General features: G+C 42.8%; 1 protein-coding gene and 1 non-coding gene across 3 annotated transcripts in view; both read left to right on the top strand.

Annotated features, from left to right (window-relative positions):
- Positions 1-20,355, top strand: part of CYRIB (CYFIP related Rac1 interactor B) — a 108,120-nt gene that overhangs the window by 24,457 nt on the left and 63,308 nt on the right. The window lies entirely within an intron of this gene.
- Positions 10,514-10,718, top strand: LOC124507991 (small nucleolar RNA SNORA73 family). Its single transcript, XR_006961199.1, has one exon. It is a non-coding gene; the product is annotated as a small nucleolar RNA SNORA73 family (small nucleolar RNA).

The following is a 20,355-nucleotide window of genomic DNA, read 5'->3' as shown; positions in this document are numbered from 1 at the left end:
ACCAAGACTGAAAATTATTATCGAACTTAATGTATGCTTAGTTGTGTCCCAAGCATTTTGTAACTTTTATCCAGGTTAATCTTCACCACAAACTTGAGGGGGAGACTGAAGCTCTGAGAGGTTGGAGAACTTGCATAAGCAGTAGAACAGGATTCAGACCCTGGCTCGGCCAGGTGGCTTCAGTTCTGTTGTATTGTCTCTCTGCTTCACAAGAAAGCATTGTTGGGTGAGTGAATACATGGTAGGCTGATGTCACAGCTCTGCATCTTCTCCAATGCAGTACATTCTCTCAGTACTCTCCCATGAGAGTTGCAGCTTGGCTGACTCTTGAGGGCACACTTTTCTGACACCCTTCACCTAAAGGCTCTCTTTCCTCACTCAACTCATCTCTTGCAAAATGCTCAGAACCGAATGAGTCCAGGGTAAACCAGGCATGCAGGGTGTGAACCTTTAGCAACCGAAGGAAATTGAGCTATTTCAACGTGATGCAATATTCTGCCGCCATTAAAATGATAAATGTGACTGTAGAAATATGAAATGGCATTGGGAAATAGTTGCACGTATCTGAAATAGTAATGGAAGCAGTGTGCATTGACGTGAATAAAGGTTGGGAGAGGACAGGAAGGAAAACTGTGTAAAGGTATCGGGATTGAATGGTGTCACCTTCTGATGGGTCTGCTAAGCTAGGAACCTCAGGGTCAGGTTCCACAGCTCCTGCTGCTACTTTGCCCAGATTCAGCTAGTCACAAACTCCTGGAGATTCGACAGGAGTATCCTAATTCTGGTGCCCCTTCTCCCTCTCCATTGCTAGCTTCCTAAACCAGGCACTAATTATCTGTCAGCTGGACTGTACAAAAGCTTCAGCGGTCTGCGGACCTCAATTCTCCTTCCCACCATAGTCCGCATTGGACACTGTCGTCAGAGTGACCTTGATAGAAAACGCATCTGATCATGTCTCTCCCTTGCTGAGAAGTTTCTGTTAACTTGTTATTGCCTTCAGGAGGCAAGTTCAAACTTCTTAGCATGGTGTTTGAGGAGGGCCTGCACAGTCACACTCGCCCAACCTTACCTCCAGCATGTCATAAACTCCCCTTCCTCTCTGCCCATGTGCCTTTTCTTCTCGTCCCCTCCCCCAGTCTCTTCAAGACCAAGTGCATCCGGTCTGAAGCCTTCACAACTGTCCCAGGGAGTGTTGGTTCTTCCACTCTCCTAGATGACAACGAATGATGCTGTGTTGTAATTCTGAGGTTACAGCTCTTTCTCTCGTGAAATTGTGAGCCCTGCCAGGGCAGGTACCACACATCTGTTGACCTCCAATCTAGACCCTCAGCGTGGTGCCTAGGACGCAGTAGGGTGGCAAAATTGTGTATTGATGGAATGAATCAATGAGTAAGTGAAACAATTTGTTTATAGTGTTTAAATTTTTTTTTTAATGTTTATTTATTTATTTTTGAAAGAGACAGAGTGTGAGTGGGGGAGGCTCTGCTGCACAGAGCCTGATGTGGGGCTCGAACTCACAAACCGTGAGATCATGACCTGAGCTGAAGTCGGACGATTAACCGACTGAGCCACCCAGGTGCCCCTTAATGTTTTAAAGTTGATTTAGTAATAAAGTTTTCAAAGGAAACAACATTTGAAGAAGAGATCAGGAACTTCTGAAATTTACAAAAGCAGAGTCAAGTTTATAGAAATGCAGAAACACACGGTGGAGTTGACAGATTGGGTTTGAATCCTGGATCTCCTACTGAGTCTTGGTTTCCTCATTTATAAGGGGGATGTCATAATAGTACCATATAGGGTGGTTGTAAAAAGCAAAAGAGGAAAAGCAAGCAAAGTGCTTAGTACAGTGCCTGGCACATTGGAAGGACTAAAAAAAAAAAAAATGCTAACAATCCACAGTGATTAAATCATCGAGAGCCTGGGGTTCTTATGTAAACCTCTTTTTTTTTTTTTTTTGCATCCTTCTGCTTGTTTTTTTCAACATAAAACTTTGAAAGCTTTGACCTCAGCTGAAATGGGATTACATTCATGCAGGGTGACAAAGGATTGAGGAAGGATAAGTTCAGCACTGCTCTGAAGGTCTTGTCTTCTGTTCCCTCTTTCAGGATATCTCACATGGGGTAGTGTAGTGGTAGAGCTTACTTGTGAGTTCTGTCACAGGCCAGGGATCTGGGGCAGACAATGAGAAAGGTATCTCTGAAGGGGGTGCTCTACCCTCCTCACAGGATTCATCTTATTTTATGGTTATCATTCAACAACGGACGTTTCTTTGCTGGACTGTAAGCTCCCCCAGGCTGGTCTCATGTCTGTGTTGCTCTCCAGGGATAAAATTAGGACCAATGGATGAAAATTGTCGGGTATCAGATTTCTGCTCAGTGTAAAAGGAGAGGTTCCTCAAGAACCTCTGACCATTGCAATAAGGAGAAGAGGCTGACCGTTGCAATAAGGAGGTCCCCATAATGGGAGATATTTGAGCTAAACTGGATGGGGTTGATACTATGGAAGAGATTTCTGCTTTTGTTGGGATATTGAGGTAGAGATGTATGGTTACTCAGAGCTCATATTTAAGGGACTGGGCAGGTGTATGAACTTTCTTCCTCTGGCACAAATTGAGGACAGTGGATTTCTGTGGACCAGAATTGTTTAAGACTGTGTATCAGCGTGTAAGAAAAACGGACCAAAGTTCTTGGATTGTGAAGACTGTTCTGTCAGCATCAATGTTTGCAAAATATTGGCTCCCTTAGTTTAACTGAAATTGATAGAGATTATAATATAGTATAGAACTCCTAAATTTTCCTAAAGTATGAAAATTAGGGTAAAAGTCTGAGGCCTATGACACTTGCCTTTAGTGTATGCCTTCAAAAAGCCATCTCTCGGGGTGCCTGGGTGGCTCAGTCGGTTAAGCGTCCAGTTTCGCTCAGGTCATGATCTTGCGGTTCACGAGTTTGAGCCCCACGACAGGCTCTGTGCTGACAGCTCAGAGCCTGTAACCTGCTTCAGATTCTGTGTCTCCCTCTCTCTCTGCCCCTCCCCTGCTCGTGCTCTGTCTCTGTCTCTGTCTCAAAAATAAACACTAAAAAAAAAATTTTTTTTTAAAAGCCATCTAATCTCTCCTTGACTCTTAACACATTTCTATATAGTATGGCTAACACCGTGGAGTCTCCAGGTAATTCAAGAGGAAGACAAAAGACTAAATAAGGGAAGGGCTGCCCTTCTGTATTTGGGGCAAGGAGTGCTTTCTTGGCTACCACATCTGGTAAGGCCTGGATAGTTCCTGGGATTTTACCTATTTGACCAGAACAAGAGTTCATAGTCAGGTTTTCATAGGTAGGCTTCCTGGGTCCATAAATCTCCTGAAACTGTATGCAAATTTGTGTGCATATGTGCATTTTTCTGGGGGAGAAAAGCCCCTACTTTTGTGGGATTTTCAGTAGGGGCCTTGACCCCAAAATATTTCGAACCATTTACTTCCATGGTAATTATCCGATCAAACTGAAAATATTCCAGGTAAAGGTAACATTGTAATCATTTACACTTTAGTGTTAATGAAAAAAATCTGTGTCATAGCAGGATTAGGATGAACTAGCTGGATGGAATGTTCTGTTTTGATATGTAAAGAGGGAGCATTTATGTTCCAGGGTGAAGAGAGATTCTGGAAATAAGATGCTGTGCCCTGGGCCACATCCAAATTCTCTGCCCCCCGCCCTCGACATTTTTGCCCAGAGCGTAACTCTGTAACATCTCATTTATCTCTTAGAGCCATGCGTGGCAAGGTACAAGTCTCAAGTGGCGCCTGATTTCTGTCCTCAGACTGATCATTTAACATCTCCCCAGGGTGTCTCCACGATACCATCGTAGGCGATAACGGTGCACCTCTAGGCTCTGGGGAGTCGGCCCGCGCTTCTGCTTTGCCGGGGAGCGGCAGTGAGGTTCAGTACCTGGAGCGGGGGAAAGGCTTGCTCGCCAGCCCAGCCATTTGAGGCGTGGGGGGTGGTGGGATGTGGCAGCTTCGCTGAGTTCAGCACAAAGAGTACTGATCGGCGAGTTCCGAGTTCCAGTTCCTGGTGTTTCCGAGTTAGCTGACCTGAAGCAGCTTACCCCCACCTGTGAACCTCAGTTTTCCCAGTGTAAGATGAGAAGGTTGCAAGACTCTGACCCACCCAGATGCCATCTCGGCGCGACGATGCTGCTCCTTTAAGGAGGGCGGGGGGCGCGGAGGCGGTGGCCGCGCCCCCTTCCTCTCCTTCCTCCGGCGCAGGACCACCTGTCTCCGGCCTCGCCACGCCCCCTTCAGGAGGGGCGGGGGGAAGAGGGGCGGGGAAGGAAGGCCGAGGATTTACCTTGCGGGGCGGGCGCGCGACGCATGCGCACGGCCGGACAGGTCCGCGGCGCCCTCACTTCCTGGCATTCCCCCCTCCCCCTCCTCGCCGTTACCCTGTACATCCGGGTCACTTGCCCTCCCCGTTCGGAGCCGCCGCTGCTGCTGCTGCTGTTGCTGCTGCTGCCGCCGTCGCCGCCGCCTGGCTCGTCGCGGCTCCGCCACAGGGGCAGGTGCGGAGGGGCTCCCGGTCCGGCCGCCGCCGCTGCCCCGCTCCGGGCCCGGGGCTCCCTCTAGCGCCGCTGAGGGGCCGCCGCCGCGGCTCAAGGAGGGCGGAGGAGCGGGGCTGAGAGAGCCAGGAGGCTCGAGCGGAGAGTGAGTGATTTATTTTTACCGTTTTCCGTCTTCCCTCACGCCCCTCGCTTGCCTGCCCCTCGACCCCATTTTGGCGGAGAGGCGGGCGCGGTGGGGGCCGCGCCGGCGCGGGGCTTCCTCGGCCCCCGGCGCCGTGGGCCCGCCCCGGCGCCCACCCCCGGCGCTGCGGCTGCACCTCTGCGGGCGCCCCCCGCCCGCCGGCCCGCGGCGCCCCGGCCCCTTCCCCCGCGGCCCGGGCCCCGCCGGCGCTCATTCATTCGGACCTCCTTTCTTCCGCCCCTTCCTCCCACCCGCACCTCCACGCGCGTGCTCGGCGCGCCCTCCCACCCCCCTGGAGCCGGCCGCCGTGCGTGATTCTCGGCTCCCTGGCTCTTCCCCTCCCGCGTCGGCGCTCGCCCCCCATCCGCGGCTCCCAGCTCCCTGTCGTCCTCGCGGCCACCTTACCTCCCTCCCTTTCTCCCCGGACTCGCCCACAGATCCACACCCCCTTTTCCCTCGGATTCCACCACGCCTCGCCGCGACAGCCAGCGCTCCTGGTCACCCGCGTGGAAGTTGGTGTCTTTATTGCCCCTTTCCACCCTTCCACCTGTGCGGCCAGACCGTCCAACTTGTACACCGCGTTGACCTCTTAAATTCCCAGCATTTAAAGTCCAAATTCTCGGTCCTAGGGTGTGGTCTAGTGTGTTTCCAAAACACACAATTTCTGCTATAATTACCCAAATCGGTGACTGTCAAACTGTAGTGGAAGTGGCAGTTGCTGTGTGTGTGTGTGTGTGTGTGTGTGTGTGTGTGTGTGTATGTGTATAACTCCTGGCTATTCTTGGCCGTACCAAATGTCTTTTTTTTTTTCCCTTGGAGGGGTATCTATGATGTATTAATTTTCTCTGAATATAAAATTTGGCAGAAGATTGTTACTCTTTCTACACCTCCACGTTCCTCCTCGATCGGTTTCTTGCCTGATTTTGCAGCCTTACCTGTTAATACCGTTTGTTGGTGAGACTTTTTCTCGTCTAATTTGTCAGCAGTAGTTATCGAGTGTCCCCTGGTGTGCGGAATACTGATGAAATGCCTGAATTCTTGCAGTACCACAAAGTGCTATTCTGGATAAGACAAAGATTTTTGGAATTTGTTTACACTTTTGTTACCCCCTTCCTGCAAATTTATTGAGTTTGCCATCCCTTTCCAACTTAATCTTTGTGTGGAAAATGTGTATCAGTCAATTTTGTGTTCTTACAGTCTTGCAATTTGGCTGACAGACATTCCAGAGGAGTGTTTTATATAGCTAAAGGAATTTCAATCACTTGGGTCTTTGGGGACTTCATGCAAATCACTTTAGACAAATGTACCTCAAGAAAAACACACTGATCCTTTTAATTCTTTAATTGTATTTAATAATAGAAACCGAAGTTTCCTGTCTAGAACACCTTGGTAATTGGGGCTTATTTGATAGCCCCTTTGTGAAGTGTTGTAGTTGGGTAACACTGCTTGATCAGCATTCATAAAATGAAATGAGAGCCCCCCCCCCCCGCCCCCGGCCATTTTTTCATGGGACCGTCATAGTCCATAATAATGAAGTCAAAGGAAGGTTTTTAGGTCTGAGGTATACCTGTCTGCATATCAGTATGATACAGTTGCTATCAATGTTGACATCACCATTTTCTAACAGCCTTTCTGGGGAGCTAGGTATTAAAAAGGCACTTGGCTGTTTGTTCTCTTTTAGGTTTTGGATAACCACTCCAGCAGTAAGATTTTTTTTTTTAATTTTTTTTAATGTTTATTCAGTTTTGATAGAGAAACAGCATGAGTGGGGGAGGGGCAGAGAGCAAGGGAGACACAGAATCCGAAGCAGGCTCCAGGCTCCGAGCTGAGCTGTCAGCACAGAACCCGACCCTGGGCTCGAACTCCAGGACTGCGAGATCATGACCTGACCTGAAGTTGGATGCCTAACCGACTGAGCCACCCAGGCGCCCCTAGCAGTAAGATTTCTTAACTCATAGTTAGGATTGCATTTCTTTGGCAGAGCAATTTTGTTAGATAACTTTTTTTTTTTTTTTCCAATTCCTTAAAACTTTTAACAGTTATGTAGCTGCTCCAGAGGAAACTCTTGCTTCATAAGATGTTGGCTTTATAGTATGAATTCTAGATCGTTTGATAATTGAAGAGAGGCTAGATTTTTCTCTCCTAAGAAACTGGTTCAGCCAAGGGAGACGTGATTAGTAAATTCATTCTAGTTGCCCTGGCAAAAATATAATTGCAGATTCTAAGATTAAGCAAATATAGTTTATATAGATTACAGGTGATATTTAACAAAATCAAACTTATGGTGTCCCATTTTTCTGAGCTTTCCCCAAATATGGGTTAAAAATATGTTATAGTGTGACTCTTGGGATTATTTAACTCATATTTGGAATGGTCATTTACCATAGTAAGTAATTGGGGAGTACAGAGGGATGCTTCAGTCATCTTACTCCTGGTTTCCTTAGTGAAAATACTGACTGGACTGTCACTTGAATGAGGTTACTTAAATTATTAAGTATTGATGCACTCAACTTACAGAGCCTATAATTTGCTCTTTCACTATTTAAGGAAAACAAAATTATAATATTCGGAAATATTTAATTATGTTGGTAGTGGCATTCCCACTATTTTTCATCTCTCCTTTTCTATTACTGTGTCGGAATTTAGACTGATGCTCAGTAGATATTCAAATGTTTTGAATAATTGAAAGAATGGCAAGGTCAAAGAGTTTTTGATTATAACATCATTTTGTAATTATGTGGCAAAAGGTTTGGGAAAAATGTTGATTGGTCTCAGCTGCAGTTTTCTCAAGTATTTCGAGGATTGCTGTATTTGATTACTTAAACTGCTTTGGGATCTTTGGGGAAAAAAGTACAGTAGACATATATTTTGTGTTATGCTTTAGTCCGTTGAGTGGATTGTTCATTTAGAATGGTTATTTGACTCATGTGTCTTGTCAGTATTCATGAGCAATGAATTCAGATAACATTTTGTGCACTTAAAATCAGCATAAAAATTCTTGGGTGTGTAAGCTTATCCTATGTTATGATCAGTTTCCTAAAATTAAGTTAATTTTTCAAGAGCTATTTTTTCAGGTGGCAGAAATGGAAGGTATCTTAAGTACTTTGACAGTGGTTATGTAATGTTTCAGTGATAGTGATAATGTTAGTAGTAACTAACACATAGCGTTTACTACTTGCCAGGTTGAGTTCTAAGACATTCAGTCTTTACAACAACCCTGTTAGGGTTGTTCGTATTCCCATGTCACAGACTAGGAAGCTGAGGTTACACTAAAGTGACACAGCTACTTACTGATAGAACTTGGTGTTGGCTCTTTAATTATTATGCTGTAATAGTGAATGCTTACTGTATGCCAAGTTTTTTATATAGATTAAGGTAGTTTTATGACAACTGCATGGTATATGTTAATTCCTAGTTAATTCCTAATTAACACTAGGAATGTCAGACTCAGAGAGCTTAGGTATCTTGTCCAAGTATGCTCCCAAGTAGGGTGAGGAAGGCTGGCATAAACCCAGGCCTCTATGATTTATAGTCTTTACTAAAATTTGGTTTCGAAGTACTAATTTGAGGTCCTGTATTTTATATTACATACTTAGAAGGCGTACTTAAAACAGCCAATCTAAAGGCTTTTTCAGCTGACACACAGGATGGAAAATGTTCACTTCTTCTCTGCTGTCTTGTGAGCATGTACAGGATTATGATTTCCTGTTAACTTGCTGTAGGTTCACTCGTTTCCCACTCATGTAAATATATTGGAATGCAAATGAGTGACATTTGTAAAACTTTTCAAACAAGGAAGTCATTCTTAGAACGTTGGTTCTTTAAATATACACATTTCTTGTGACACATCCCACGTCTTGATTGTGGTACCATGGGTGAGAATGGCTTTTTTCAAAGATGTTGGGTGATTTTGTTTAAGTGAAGACCTAATGCAAAGATACATTTTTGTAGCTATTTATTTTGAAAAGATGCTGTTCAGTGTACTATTGTATGCAACACTGTGAAGTTTTTAATCCTGTGCAGTTATTTTCTGCCATGCAAGTAATCTCTACTTGATATATTCTAGTTGGTACATTTTGTCTGGTATTGTGTTAAGTTTAGACTGATAAAGATACTCTTTACTGTGCTTAGAATAATACTTCTTCCAATCAAAAATTGGCATGTTCTTAGATAATTCACTTTACATTGAATGCTTATTTAGGTCAATTTTAGGACACACTTGCTATGAAAAGAGTTATATATTCCTAGATATAATTATTTGGCAATTATTTATGTTATTTCTCTGTGTGTGAGAGGAATAGAGAATTTGAAGGCACTAATTTAGATGAAATCTGTGATTTAATAGGTCTTGAAGTGATTTTTTTTTTTTTTTTTTTTAAGAGAGAATGTGAGTGGGGAAGAGGAGGGGCAGGGGGAGAGAACGTGAATCTTAAGCAGACTCCATTCTCAGCACAGAGCCCAACGTGGGACTGGATCCCTGAGATCATGATCTGATCCGAAACCAAGAGTTAGACGCTCAACCAATTGAGCCACCCAGGCGCCCCTCATATTGACATTCTTAATTTAACTTCAGTGCAATGTGATAGGGAGGGCAGAATATAATTTTATTAAAATAATGTATTTTTAAGCTGAATGGTCATTTAAAAACCTGTTTTTGATGTATTTTTTTTTACAGCTAGCACAGTACTTGGTATAGGATTGTTATTAATCACCCGAATACATTTTTAAAAATTTTTAATGTTTATTTATTTTTGAGAGAGAGCATGCGCATGCACTCACATGCAAGCACGGGAGGGGTAGAGAGAGGGAGACACAGAATCTGAAGCAGTCTCCAGGCTCTGAGTTGTTAGCACAGAACCTGACACGGGGCTCGAACCCATGGACCGTGAGATCATGACCTGAGCTGAAGTTGGACGCTTAAATGACTTGAGCCGCCCAGGTGTCCCTAATCACCTGAATACTTAATGAGCACCTAAGCAGGGTTATATTAACAGTGAATAAATATTAGTGGTCTCTCCTTAGAGTAGAAGATAGAGAAAAATAGACAATGTGAATTCACTGCTATTTGTTCCATAGGTACCTCATCTTATGAGTCTTAAAAGCCCATGTTGTAATGCTATCTGAATTAAAACCTGCAAAGTGGACCATTAGTCAGTCAGGCTAAAGGAAGAATGCATGGGCATAAGATGGAGAAGCAAAAGCTTGGAGATAAGAGAGGTCAGGTACACTTTAGAAATGGATACTGGTTTTGTATGATGTAAAGGAGGGGTGGGTAAGAGGTACATAATAGGTAAACTGTAAGGCTGGCTGCGTGAGTCATGTTAACAAGTTTAGGTCAGTTTGGACTGAAGGCTATGGGGAAACCATTATAGGATTTTAAGGGGGAGAGAGTGAAATAGTCAGCCTGTTCTGACAGCTTCTGGAGAATGGATTGAAGGTGAAGTAAGATTGAGTACAGGTAGGCAAGTTAAGGGGCTGTTGCCAAAGTCCAGGAAAGAATTGATAGTGCTCAGTATTTGAGTGTTGACAGTGGAGCAGTGGTGTTAAATCCATAAGATTTGATGATTTACTGCATGTACGTTCTGTAGAGGCTGTAACTTTGCTTCTGGTGGTAGAGTAGGTGATAAATCTTCCCCAGAGGTCTTGTTACTATTTCATGTAAAATTGAGATGCTCCTGGGGCTAAGACAAAGCCAGATGCCTTCTCAAAGACGCATTTTGAGTTGACTCTCTCCACATTGTTAGTCATGGAGTTGACCTGTCCCCAAGTAGGAATATAGGACCCACGTGGGTACTCCCAGGAGGTCACTCTCCCTGGGCTCTGTCCAGGTGGCATAGCCAAGCACAGGGCTTTGCCCCATGACATATAGTCCCTTTCTGCGATGCTGGTAATGAAGCCAGGCCTTGAGTCTGCGCCTGCATATTCCTGCAGCTTCTCAGAGTTCTGTGGATGATGACTGAGGAGACAAACCATACAGGAAACCGCTTTCAAAAGCACCCCCTGTCAGGCTCTAGGTTGATTGGAAGTAAAAGAAAAATCTGCTTTTATCAGCTGCTGTTGTACTGGATTAAACTCTTACCTATCTTGTTTTGCAGTGATTGCTCAGGATTCCAAATAATTTGATTTGGGGAGAGAAGAGGAGCCTCACCTAACATTGACAGTTGATACTTCATGCTTTTGGGTCCTTTATTTGGCAGAGAGAGTTGGTAAAGTGAATGATCAGTGCTGTTTTTGTAAGATAAGTCTGGAGGTTTGAAAGCTTGGGCACATGTGACCCATTTTTAAAACTACCATTTAGAGTAAACCAAGGGGGAGTAGTAGATTAGAAAACCAAAGCAGGAACATCAGGCTGGGGATCATGAGGTCTCCATGAATGACTCAGGCATTCAGTTTCCACAAGAGGCTAGTAGCATGCTAACAATTACCTTATAGAAGGAGTATGCCAGAGAGTTGTGTCAGGGAGGCGAAGAGTTCAGAACCCACAGGGGGACTTCCAGGGGGAGACTGTCTGCCTCCCTTTGTCAGAGGGTCTAAGCAGTAAAATCATAAGTTACAGAGTCTTGTAAATAGAAACGGCCATTAGGGTTGTAGGGTCCCAAAGGCACTAGCATTTTTCTACATGCAGCCCTTCCTGATTGGGAGAATCCCCTCTGGCACTTACAGGGTGGGCAAGTACAAGCATATAACACACCAATTCTTATTATATGTTGGATTGTAGAGGCAGCAACAATAGGACATTGAACTCGCCCAAAGAGCCCTACTCTTACATGATACTGATTTTTCTTCCCATCTGTATGTAAATCCTGCCCAAACCCTTTTAATTGAATCTGGATGTTCCCTCCTCTCATGGGACGAGGTAGGTTGGTGATGACATGGGTTCCTATATCTAAAAGAACCTTAAAACTTTGAGTCTGTCTCTGCAGTTCCTTATAGGGGTATAGGCAGCCCAATAGGGGTATTTATGGCCTTCAGTTCTTTTTGGGCGTCAGAGAGACCTCAACTCCATCCTTTATCATTTTTTTCTGTAAAGCAGAAGAGTTTGGGGGTGGAGGTAGAGTGGGATAGAGATGGGAGCATGGAGGGAGAGAGAAGCTGTCTGTACCACAAATCAAAGCTTTGTGTTCACTTTTGGTCATTCCCTTGTAGTTCAAAGGAACTTCTCATATTTTTGGTGCACCTAAAACTCCATATTGGCAGCAAGGCCATCGTTACTTACATAATCTATTTTAGTTTTGGGGATTCCTTGGCTCAGCAGTCACAGCCACATTGCCTTTCACCTGGAGACAGGGCTTGTTGCCGCATTGTCTTGCCACATCCTTTCCTCTGCCAGCCCGGAGGAGAATGAACAAACACCATTTGGGTGGGTGATTTCAGTTCCACTTCTCACTGCTCAGTTTCTAAACATTAGTCCAACTCCTATTCATTAATCGGTAGAGTAGTAGGGATCTGTATTCTCACCTTCTCCCCATCTACCACTAGGACCACGCTCAGATCCCAGGGTGTCTTCCCATTTCCTAGAACTCTGCCCTTGGTGGCCTTTATCCTCTCTCTTCTAGAAAGTCACGGATGGTTCTGTCAGCATCCCGTCCTTATTCCCAAAACTGTCCAGAACCATAATGGTCTGAAATCTTACCTTCTTGCAAGCTAGTAAGTTACCCTGCCACATTTTGATCGATGCTGGTATACCGAAAACAGACTCCTGTGGGAGAGATGAAGGGCAGTTTGTTACCCATGAATAGCAGGAGCGGTAGCCAGAGGTTCAGCATTTGTGCTGGTTTCCTGATGCTCAGGTAATATTTGCACACGTAGTGGGTTACATAATCAGAGAGAAGCCCTGAGTTTAGGGAACCCAAGGGTATTGTAATGAGCAGCAGTCATGCCTGCCCTTTGCTCTAGAGGGATACATTGTATTTATTACACTGGACAGTAAGCATGCCTGTCTTTTGCTCCAGAGGTTAACATTTATCTTTATCTTTCAAGGCTGTTTGAAAATATAGTCCAGAGCAAAGGGCAGTGGGTCAGTGTTGCTCTGCTTACAGAACATTAAAAAAATTGTCTGAGAATTGTTTTTCAACATATGTAAATTATACGTCAATAAATCTGACTTAAGAAAGTACCTGGCATGTGGTAAGAACACGGTACATGTTGTTATTGGTATTCTTGATCTGCATTTTGAGGCAAATGTATGATGACCTTGGTGGAATTTTGAGATACATGTTCTCCAAGGTAAGTTGATAACTAATAACATTTACTCAAAAAGGAATGACTAACGTGTCCAGACATCTTTTGATTTGAAAAAAATCAGATGTGTGTTTTTTTTTTTTTTAAGCATTTTATTTATTTATTTTGAGAGAGAGGGAGCAAGAGCAAAACAGGGGAGGGGCAGAGAGAGAGTGAGTTCCAAGCAGGCTCTGCACTGTCAGTGCAAAGCCTGATGCAGGGCTCTTGTCTCACGTGAGATGATGACCTGAGCTGTGATCAGGAGTTGGACGCTTAACCAACTGTGCCACCCAGGAGCCCCCATACGTGTTTTTTTCTTTAAGAATTTCAGGGACATTACATTAAAGTGAAATGTGAGAAAACCATCTTGTGTTGCAAGGTATGAGATTACTTTGCTTTTGTTTATATCATACTGCAGTTCTTGCCTTAAAATTCTGGAAAATTGTAACAGAAGTGTTAAGCACATTTTTAACAAGGCTTTTTTATTTTTATTATTATTTTTTTAATGTTTATTTCTGAGAGAGAAACAGAGAGACAGAGCACAAGTGAGGGAGGGGCAGAGAGAGAGACACACAGAATCCGAAGCAGGCTCCAGGCTCTGAGCTGTCAGCACAGAGCCCGACGTGGGACTTGAACTCATAAGCTGTACAATCATGACCTGAGCCAAAGTTGGATGTTTAACCAGCTGAGCCACTGAGGCGCTCCACGATCTAAAGGCATCTTTTCCTTTAGATCTTGGGACAATATAGATTTAGGGAAGTTAAGAGAAGCTAGCATAGTTGGAGGGAAGTTTAAACTTTGAATTTGTCATTTTTTTAAACGGAGGTTGGGGCGCCTGGGTGGCTCAGTTGGTTAAACGTCCGACTTCGGCTCAGGTCACGATCTCGCGGTCCGTGAGTTCGAGCCCCGCGTCGGGCTCTGTGCTGACAGCTCAGAGCCTGGAGCCTGCTTCAGATTCTGTGTCTCCCTCTCTCTCTGCCCCTCCCCCGTTCATGCTCTGTCTCTCTCTGTCTCAAAAATAAATAAACGTTAAAAATTAAAAAATAAATAAATAAATATCTGTTAAACGGAGGTTGAGCTTCATTTTATCAATTGGCATTTTCTAACTCCTTTCCAGTTTATTTTCTATAAACAAACATTTAAACAGTATTCTTTTTTTTTTTTTAATTTTTTTTTTTTTAACGTTTATTTATTTTTGAGACAGAGAGAGACAGAGCATGAACGGGGGAGGGTCAGAGAGAGGGAGACACAGAATCTGAAACAGGCTCCAGGTTCTGAGCTGTCAGCACAGAGCCTGACGCGGGGCTCGAACTCACGGACCACGAGATCATGACCTGAGCCGAAGTCGGCCGCTTAACCGACTGAGCCACCCAGGTGCCCCTAAACAGTATTCTTTTAAAAGCTAACATGTTGGGGGCGCCTGGGTGGCTCAGTCGGTTAAGCGTCAGACTTTAGCTCAGGTTGTGATCTCACGGTCCGTGAGTTCGAGCCCCGCGTCGGGCTCTGTGCTGACAGCTCTCTCTGCCCCGCCTGCTCATGCTCTGTCTCTCTCTGTCTCAGAAATAAATAAAAACATTAAAAAAAATTTTTTTTAAAAGCTAACATGTTGAACATTGTTACATTTAAACTGGTTTTGACTTAAATATTTAATATATTCTCATATTATGTAAATATTATTTACCAAGTTTTCTAAAATACAAAAAAGTCAGCTTCATTTATTCTGTTCTTTCGGGTTAGAGTGTACTTGAATGTACAGAGCTGGACGTGTAAGGTAATCTAGCTATAGTGGCACCACTTCTGAGTTACTAGTGAGTAAAAGGTTGATGTCTGGGAATCTAGGGCTGAAGCATTTTGGAAATACTCTTCAGTAAGTGGGACTTCCTCATTACAATGTGAATATAGTTAAACCCAAGCTTTTCCTTTTTATTTATAGAACAGCACGTTGAAGCAGTAGTCAAAATATGTAGCCTGGGGTTGGCAACCCTTTGAAATGGGTGTGCCAAAAGTTCCATCATAGTGTGTGCCATGGTGACAACTGGCCAGTGTTCTCTCTTTGGTATGTGTCACTGGCCCCTTCTTACTAGTCCATTAGCATATTAAAAATTCATTTAAGAACTTTGTTTTAGCTGATCTTCGGTGTTCCTTATCGGCAGCTTTTAAAAATTGTATATGTTTTATTAAAATCAAATTTATTTCTTTTAAACCATTCCGAGTTTGCCTGGTTTGGGTAGGTTGATAGCTTATGCTTTTAAATAATTCAAAACAGTATTTAAACACTTCAGAATTCTTCCTACTTGAGGTATACAAGCAGAACTTTTAGTGAAGTTCTTTCACTAGGCTCTTGTTTGGGTCTCACAGGAAGAGATGAGTGAACATTTTTTTAGAAGCATAACTGCTTTACAGTGTTATAGGAAACCGTCTTCAAGTCGTAAAGTAGGGCTAAACAGGTGCTGGTAGACAGTTTATCCCAAGCAGTTACAAGTCACGTGATTTGCAAATATTTTTCTCCCAGTCTGTGCCTTGTCTTGTTATTTTCCTAACGGTATCTTTTGAGGTGCAAGGGTTTTGAACTTTCATGAGTCTGGTTTATCTTTTTCTTTCAAGGATCATGCTTTTGGTGCTCTCTCTGGGAATTCTTTGCCCAACCCAAGGACATGAGATTTATGCCTTTGTTTTCTTCTAAATGTTTTGTATTTTATAGTTTTAGCTCCTGTGTTTGGGTCTGTGATCCATTTTTAATTAACTTTTGTATGTAGTATGAGGTAAATTTCTTAAGTTCATCTTTCTGTATATAGATACCCACTTGTCTCAACGCCATTTGTTGAAAAGACTATCCTTTCCTTCATTGAATTGCTTTGGTATCTTTGTTGATACTCATTTGACCCTAGATATATGGGTTTATTTCTGGACTCACTTTTGTGTTTTATTGGTCTACATGTCTGTCCTTCTGCCAGTACCACATGTCTTGATTACTGTAGCTTTTCGTGCCGTGTTTTAATAACGCAAATAGCATTCTTTTCTTGTAAAAGTATATGTTCATTTATAAAAAAAAAAAAAAATGGAAACAAAATGGAAAAGTAGAAGAACAAAGCAAAAGTCACTAAGCAGTCACTGTTATGGTGAACATCTCTCCAGATATCTCGCACACGTATGCATGTTGTATGAGTGCATGCACATCCTCCACAATTATACATAAAGGCACATCAGTATTTGCCCACTCATTGTTCTCGTGTACTTTTTGAGTGAATACATTTATTGTCAGCTTTAAGAGAGAACTGATTATTTTTCTTTCTTTTAGGCACTTCTGTAATTCTGTGAGTTTTTACTGACATACACTTCTGAGAAGAGCAAAGATTCTTTCTTTGGGCTAAGAACTATGAGTGCTTTTTTTTTTTTTAACTTTTTTTTTTCAACCTTTATTTATTTTTTTTGGGACAGAGAGAGACAGAGCATGAACGGGGGAGGGGCAGAGAGAGAGGGAGACACAGAATCGGAAACAGGCTCCAGGTTCTGAGCCATCAGCCCAGAGCCTGACGCGGGGCTCGAACTCACGGACCGCGAGATCGTGACCTGGCTGAAGTCGGACGCTTAACCCACTGCGCCACCCAGGCGCCCCGTATGAGTGCTTTTTTTTACTTGGTAGCATGTTAATTGGAATTTATTTCTCACTTCATCTGTTGAAAGATGACTTTAAAACAAGTTTTTTAATGTGTGCTCTGTGAATGGATGGCAGATTATGTGTGAAACATTAATAAAATTAATCCCCAAATCCGGTTTTAAACATTTAAAGTTCCCATAAATCTGCTCTTGAACATTAGATTAACTTTTTGGCAGTTGTGGTTATGAGTGCGGAGCCAGTAAATATTATATGTGTGGTGATAGAGTTTTATTTGCAGTCATATGAGGACTACTCCCTGCTGCAAATTTGTTTTTACCACGTTAATAAAGGAAGAACACTCTTTGCTGTTTTGCACTTTGCGGATTCAATCTGTAGTCCTTGAGATCTTGAGATCTTGAGATACTTTCAGTGGTTGTTGTGGAACTGTGGCCAAATCCTGAGACACTTTCCCATCTTGAGTGTATGTTGGATCCAATGGCCAGAAACTCCCCTGGCATTCACATGTTTCTTGCAGTATGCTTTATATATTTAAAGTCACGTTTAGAGATGTAACGTGTATAGGAGACTGTACAGATTATGCATAATAAAAAAATTTTTTTTAGCATTTTATTTTATTTTTTGAGAGACAGAGACAGAGCACGAGCAGGGGAGGGGCAGCGAGAGAGAGAGAGAGACACAGAATCCAAAGCAGGCTTCAGGCTCTGAGCTGTCAGCACAGAGCCCGACGCAGAGCTCGAACCCAGGAACGTGAGATCATTACCGTAGCTGAAGTCGGACACTCAACCTACTGAGCCACCCAGGTGCCCATACATAATTTTAAAAGATTGAATGGCAGTGGGGGGCCATTATAGGTTTTGAGTTTGGGGAGTGACAATGTCACAAGTTTCAGAAAGCTACCTTTACATTGGCTTAGTGGAAGTTTGGTGTTTGAAAAGGGCACACCGAAATTGTGTGGGAAACTGGATTGTTCGATGAAATTATATAAATGAGGGGTTTGGGGACAGGATTTTGAAAAGAAAATTTGAAGTAAGAAATTTTCAATTGACAAATGGACTCTTTACAGAAAGGAAAGCAGCGCACTTGAGTGTTAACTGTGGCTAATAACTATGTGGTGGGATTATGGATTTTTCTTCCTCCTTTTTGTGGAAAATTTAGTAAAGTGCTAAATATGTCAGGTAATATGTTGAAATGGAGCTCTTTTTTTCTGAGTTTGGCCCTCGGTCAGTAGGTACACATTTTTAAAGAGAGTTATAAGGATACCATGCAAGTCTTGCCAAATAAAGAGCAGGAAAATGGGTTTGGGACTTCTAGTACCTACCCCATCTGTTAGTGTAAAGATTCAAGAAGTTGGAAATTAGAATAGTTTTTGAACAAGGTTGTTGGAAATTGGAAAAGTGTTTGTAAACCAAATTGTTAGTGTGCTAGGATTTTTTTTAAAAATATTTTTTAAATGTTTATTTTGAGAGAGTGAGTGTGGGGGAGAGGGAGAGAGAGAATCTTACCCGAGCTGTCAGTGCAGCGCCTGACGTGGGGCTCCATCCCACAAACCGAGAGATTATGACCTGAGCTGAAATCAAGAGGCAGACGCTTAGCCAGCTGAGCCACCCAGCTGGCCCTGTGCTAGGAGTTTCTTCTAACTTCCCCCCTCCCTTCTTGGTGTGCTCCCCCTCAAGTACAGAAGCTTTCTGGTAACTATTTGGATGGCTTAGTATGTAACTCTGCAGTTCAGGGGAGACAGCGGATATATGTTTGTCTCACTGTGCCGTAATGAAAGATAAGCTATCGGTGCTGGTGGCACAGCAAAGCGAGGTTACTGTATGGGTGTTCGGCCCATCCTCCCAGAGTTCTTTGGGGGAAGGTGCGTATTTCCTACAGACCGGATGAGGGCTACTAGGAAGGGGAAGCTCATAGGATTGGGGCGGTGTGAGGCAGAGAGGGAGGAAGAAGTGGCTGGATTCCCGCAGGAGCTGCATTATCCCGCATCAGGGTATTACAGTGAGGGATTCCCAGTGCCGGAGTGGGTGAGAGCTTCCGTGGGACTCCTGAAAGCATTCTCTCAGTAGATCAGTTTTAAATACTTTTTGCGCTGAGTGTGCCCATGCCTTCTAGTGACACTTAACTGCTACCCCAGGGTTAGGAGAGTGGAAGGGAGGGCCTGTAATGCCTGGGGGTAGCCAGCTGCAGGCCCAGCTGGGACGGGGCAGAAGCTGTAGCATTGGAAGAAAAATGTTGATAATTACACTAAACTGGGTCTGTCAATTTCTAAATTCTGACAGTTTTTATAACTCAAAAATGACCAGAGTCATAGGCTTGCCTAAATAAAAGCTCAGGGACATTGAACTGTCACCACAGAATAAAGGACAGAGGTAGATAAAAAGTTGCTTTATGGTTACATCCCACAGGTTCTGCTTGTTCAGGGTGATGGCTACAGTTGTTTTTTGTAATAAAGAAAACTATCAATGAAAACAAATTTTTACAGGAAGAATGTTCCCTTTGAGACATTTTATTGTGGATAAAATGTCATTATCTTTGGGACCAGGCAGATCTGTGCTTGAGTCACGTCAGCCCTTATTAGCACTGACATGAGGTAAGTAAATCAGCTTTTGAGGTTCGTTTTCCTCCTTTGCTTTTTTTTTTTTTTTTTTTAAGTTTATTTACTTTGAGTGGGGGGAGAAGGAGAGAGCATCTCAAGCAGCCTCCTCTCATCAGCACGGAGCCCAGTGCGGGGCTTGATTCCACAACTCTGAGATCATGGACTGAGCCACCTAGGCACACCCCTCATTTACTTTTTGTGGAAAGGGTAACATCATCTGTTTTTGATTGTTATATGAAAAAATTATGGTCTCTAGCAAAATGCCTGGTACAGAGTAGGTTTCGCAAATATTTATAACCCCTTTCCCTCCTTATTATAGTGCTGCTTTCTGAAGTTCTAAATACATTCTTACTCTCCTTAATATCTGCTTTGCTTCTTCTAAATGTATTCCTTCAAAATATCAAATGGATTAAGGGATTTAGTATGACGACAGGCTACTATCCAGGATGTAAGAAATGTTGATTTTTAGTATAACTGAAAATTCCACTTTTGATTTGGAACATGAAATATTTTCATAAAGAATGAAAAGTAATTTTACTTGTTTTTCAGTAAGGGAAGCATATGAATTAGGGATCTAAAGAAAAGGTAGGCCCAGGTAGGGAATCTATGCAGTACTGTTCTTGGAGCACTTTAGAATGTATAACACGAAAAAAGGTGTTTTATTGCAGAAAGAACACTTTGTAAAAATCAGTTATCACTTTAGTGTTTTTTTTTTCCTCAAAATGTGTTTCATTGTTCTTTTTCTGGGAAGTTTTTTTAACAGTTCTTTATTAGACTGATAACATTGTAAAGTGATCTTAGTATTTTGTCTTCTTTCTGAATGTTCTACCTTTTTAATGTTCAACCTTTTTAATGTTCAAATTTTATACTGTGAAACAAACTTTTAATAAATTTTAAGGTGCCTCTTAAAAGTCTCAAAAATGATTTCTGTAATCTTTAATTTCAGAGTGTCTTTATTGTTTATATTCAGAGCCCCAAGTTACATTTGTAACATAGTTAAGTTTTGCTTATTTGTAGGAATGACTTTAAATTAGGAAAGAAATTATGGTTAGCTTTCTATAGGAGTCCAGAATATTCTTGAGAATTCATTCAAGAATCTTTGGTTAAAAGTTTGAGACACAAGTTAATTTGGATGGAAGAGGAGTTTCTTGCATGATGGCAGGTAGCTCACAGAATTGGTGGTGGTGGAGA

This window comes from Lynx rufus, unplaced genomic scaffold, assembly GCF_022079265.1.
Source record: "Lynx rufus isolate CCGP_SWC_20201006 ecotype Redwood Valley unplaced genomic scaffold, mLynRuf1.p SCAF_12, whole genome shotgun sequence".
NCBI classification, from domain to species: Eukaryota; Metazoa; Chordata; class Mammalia; order Carnivora; family Felidae; genus Lynx; species Lynx rufus.
Note: the sequence above shows the minus strand (reverse complement) of the source record. Positions and strands in the feature narration are given on the sequence as shown.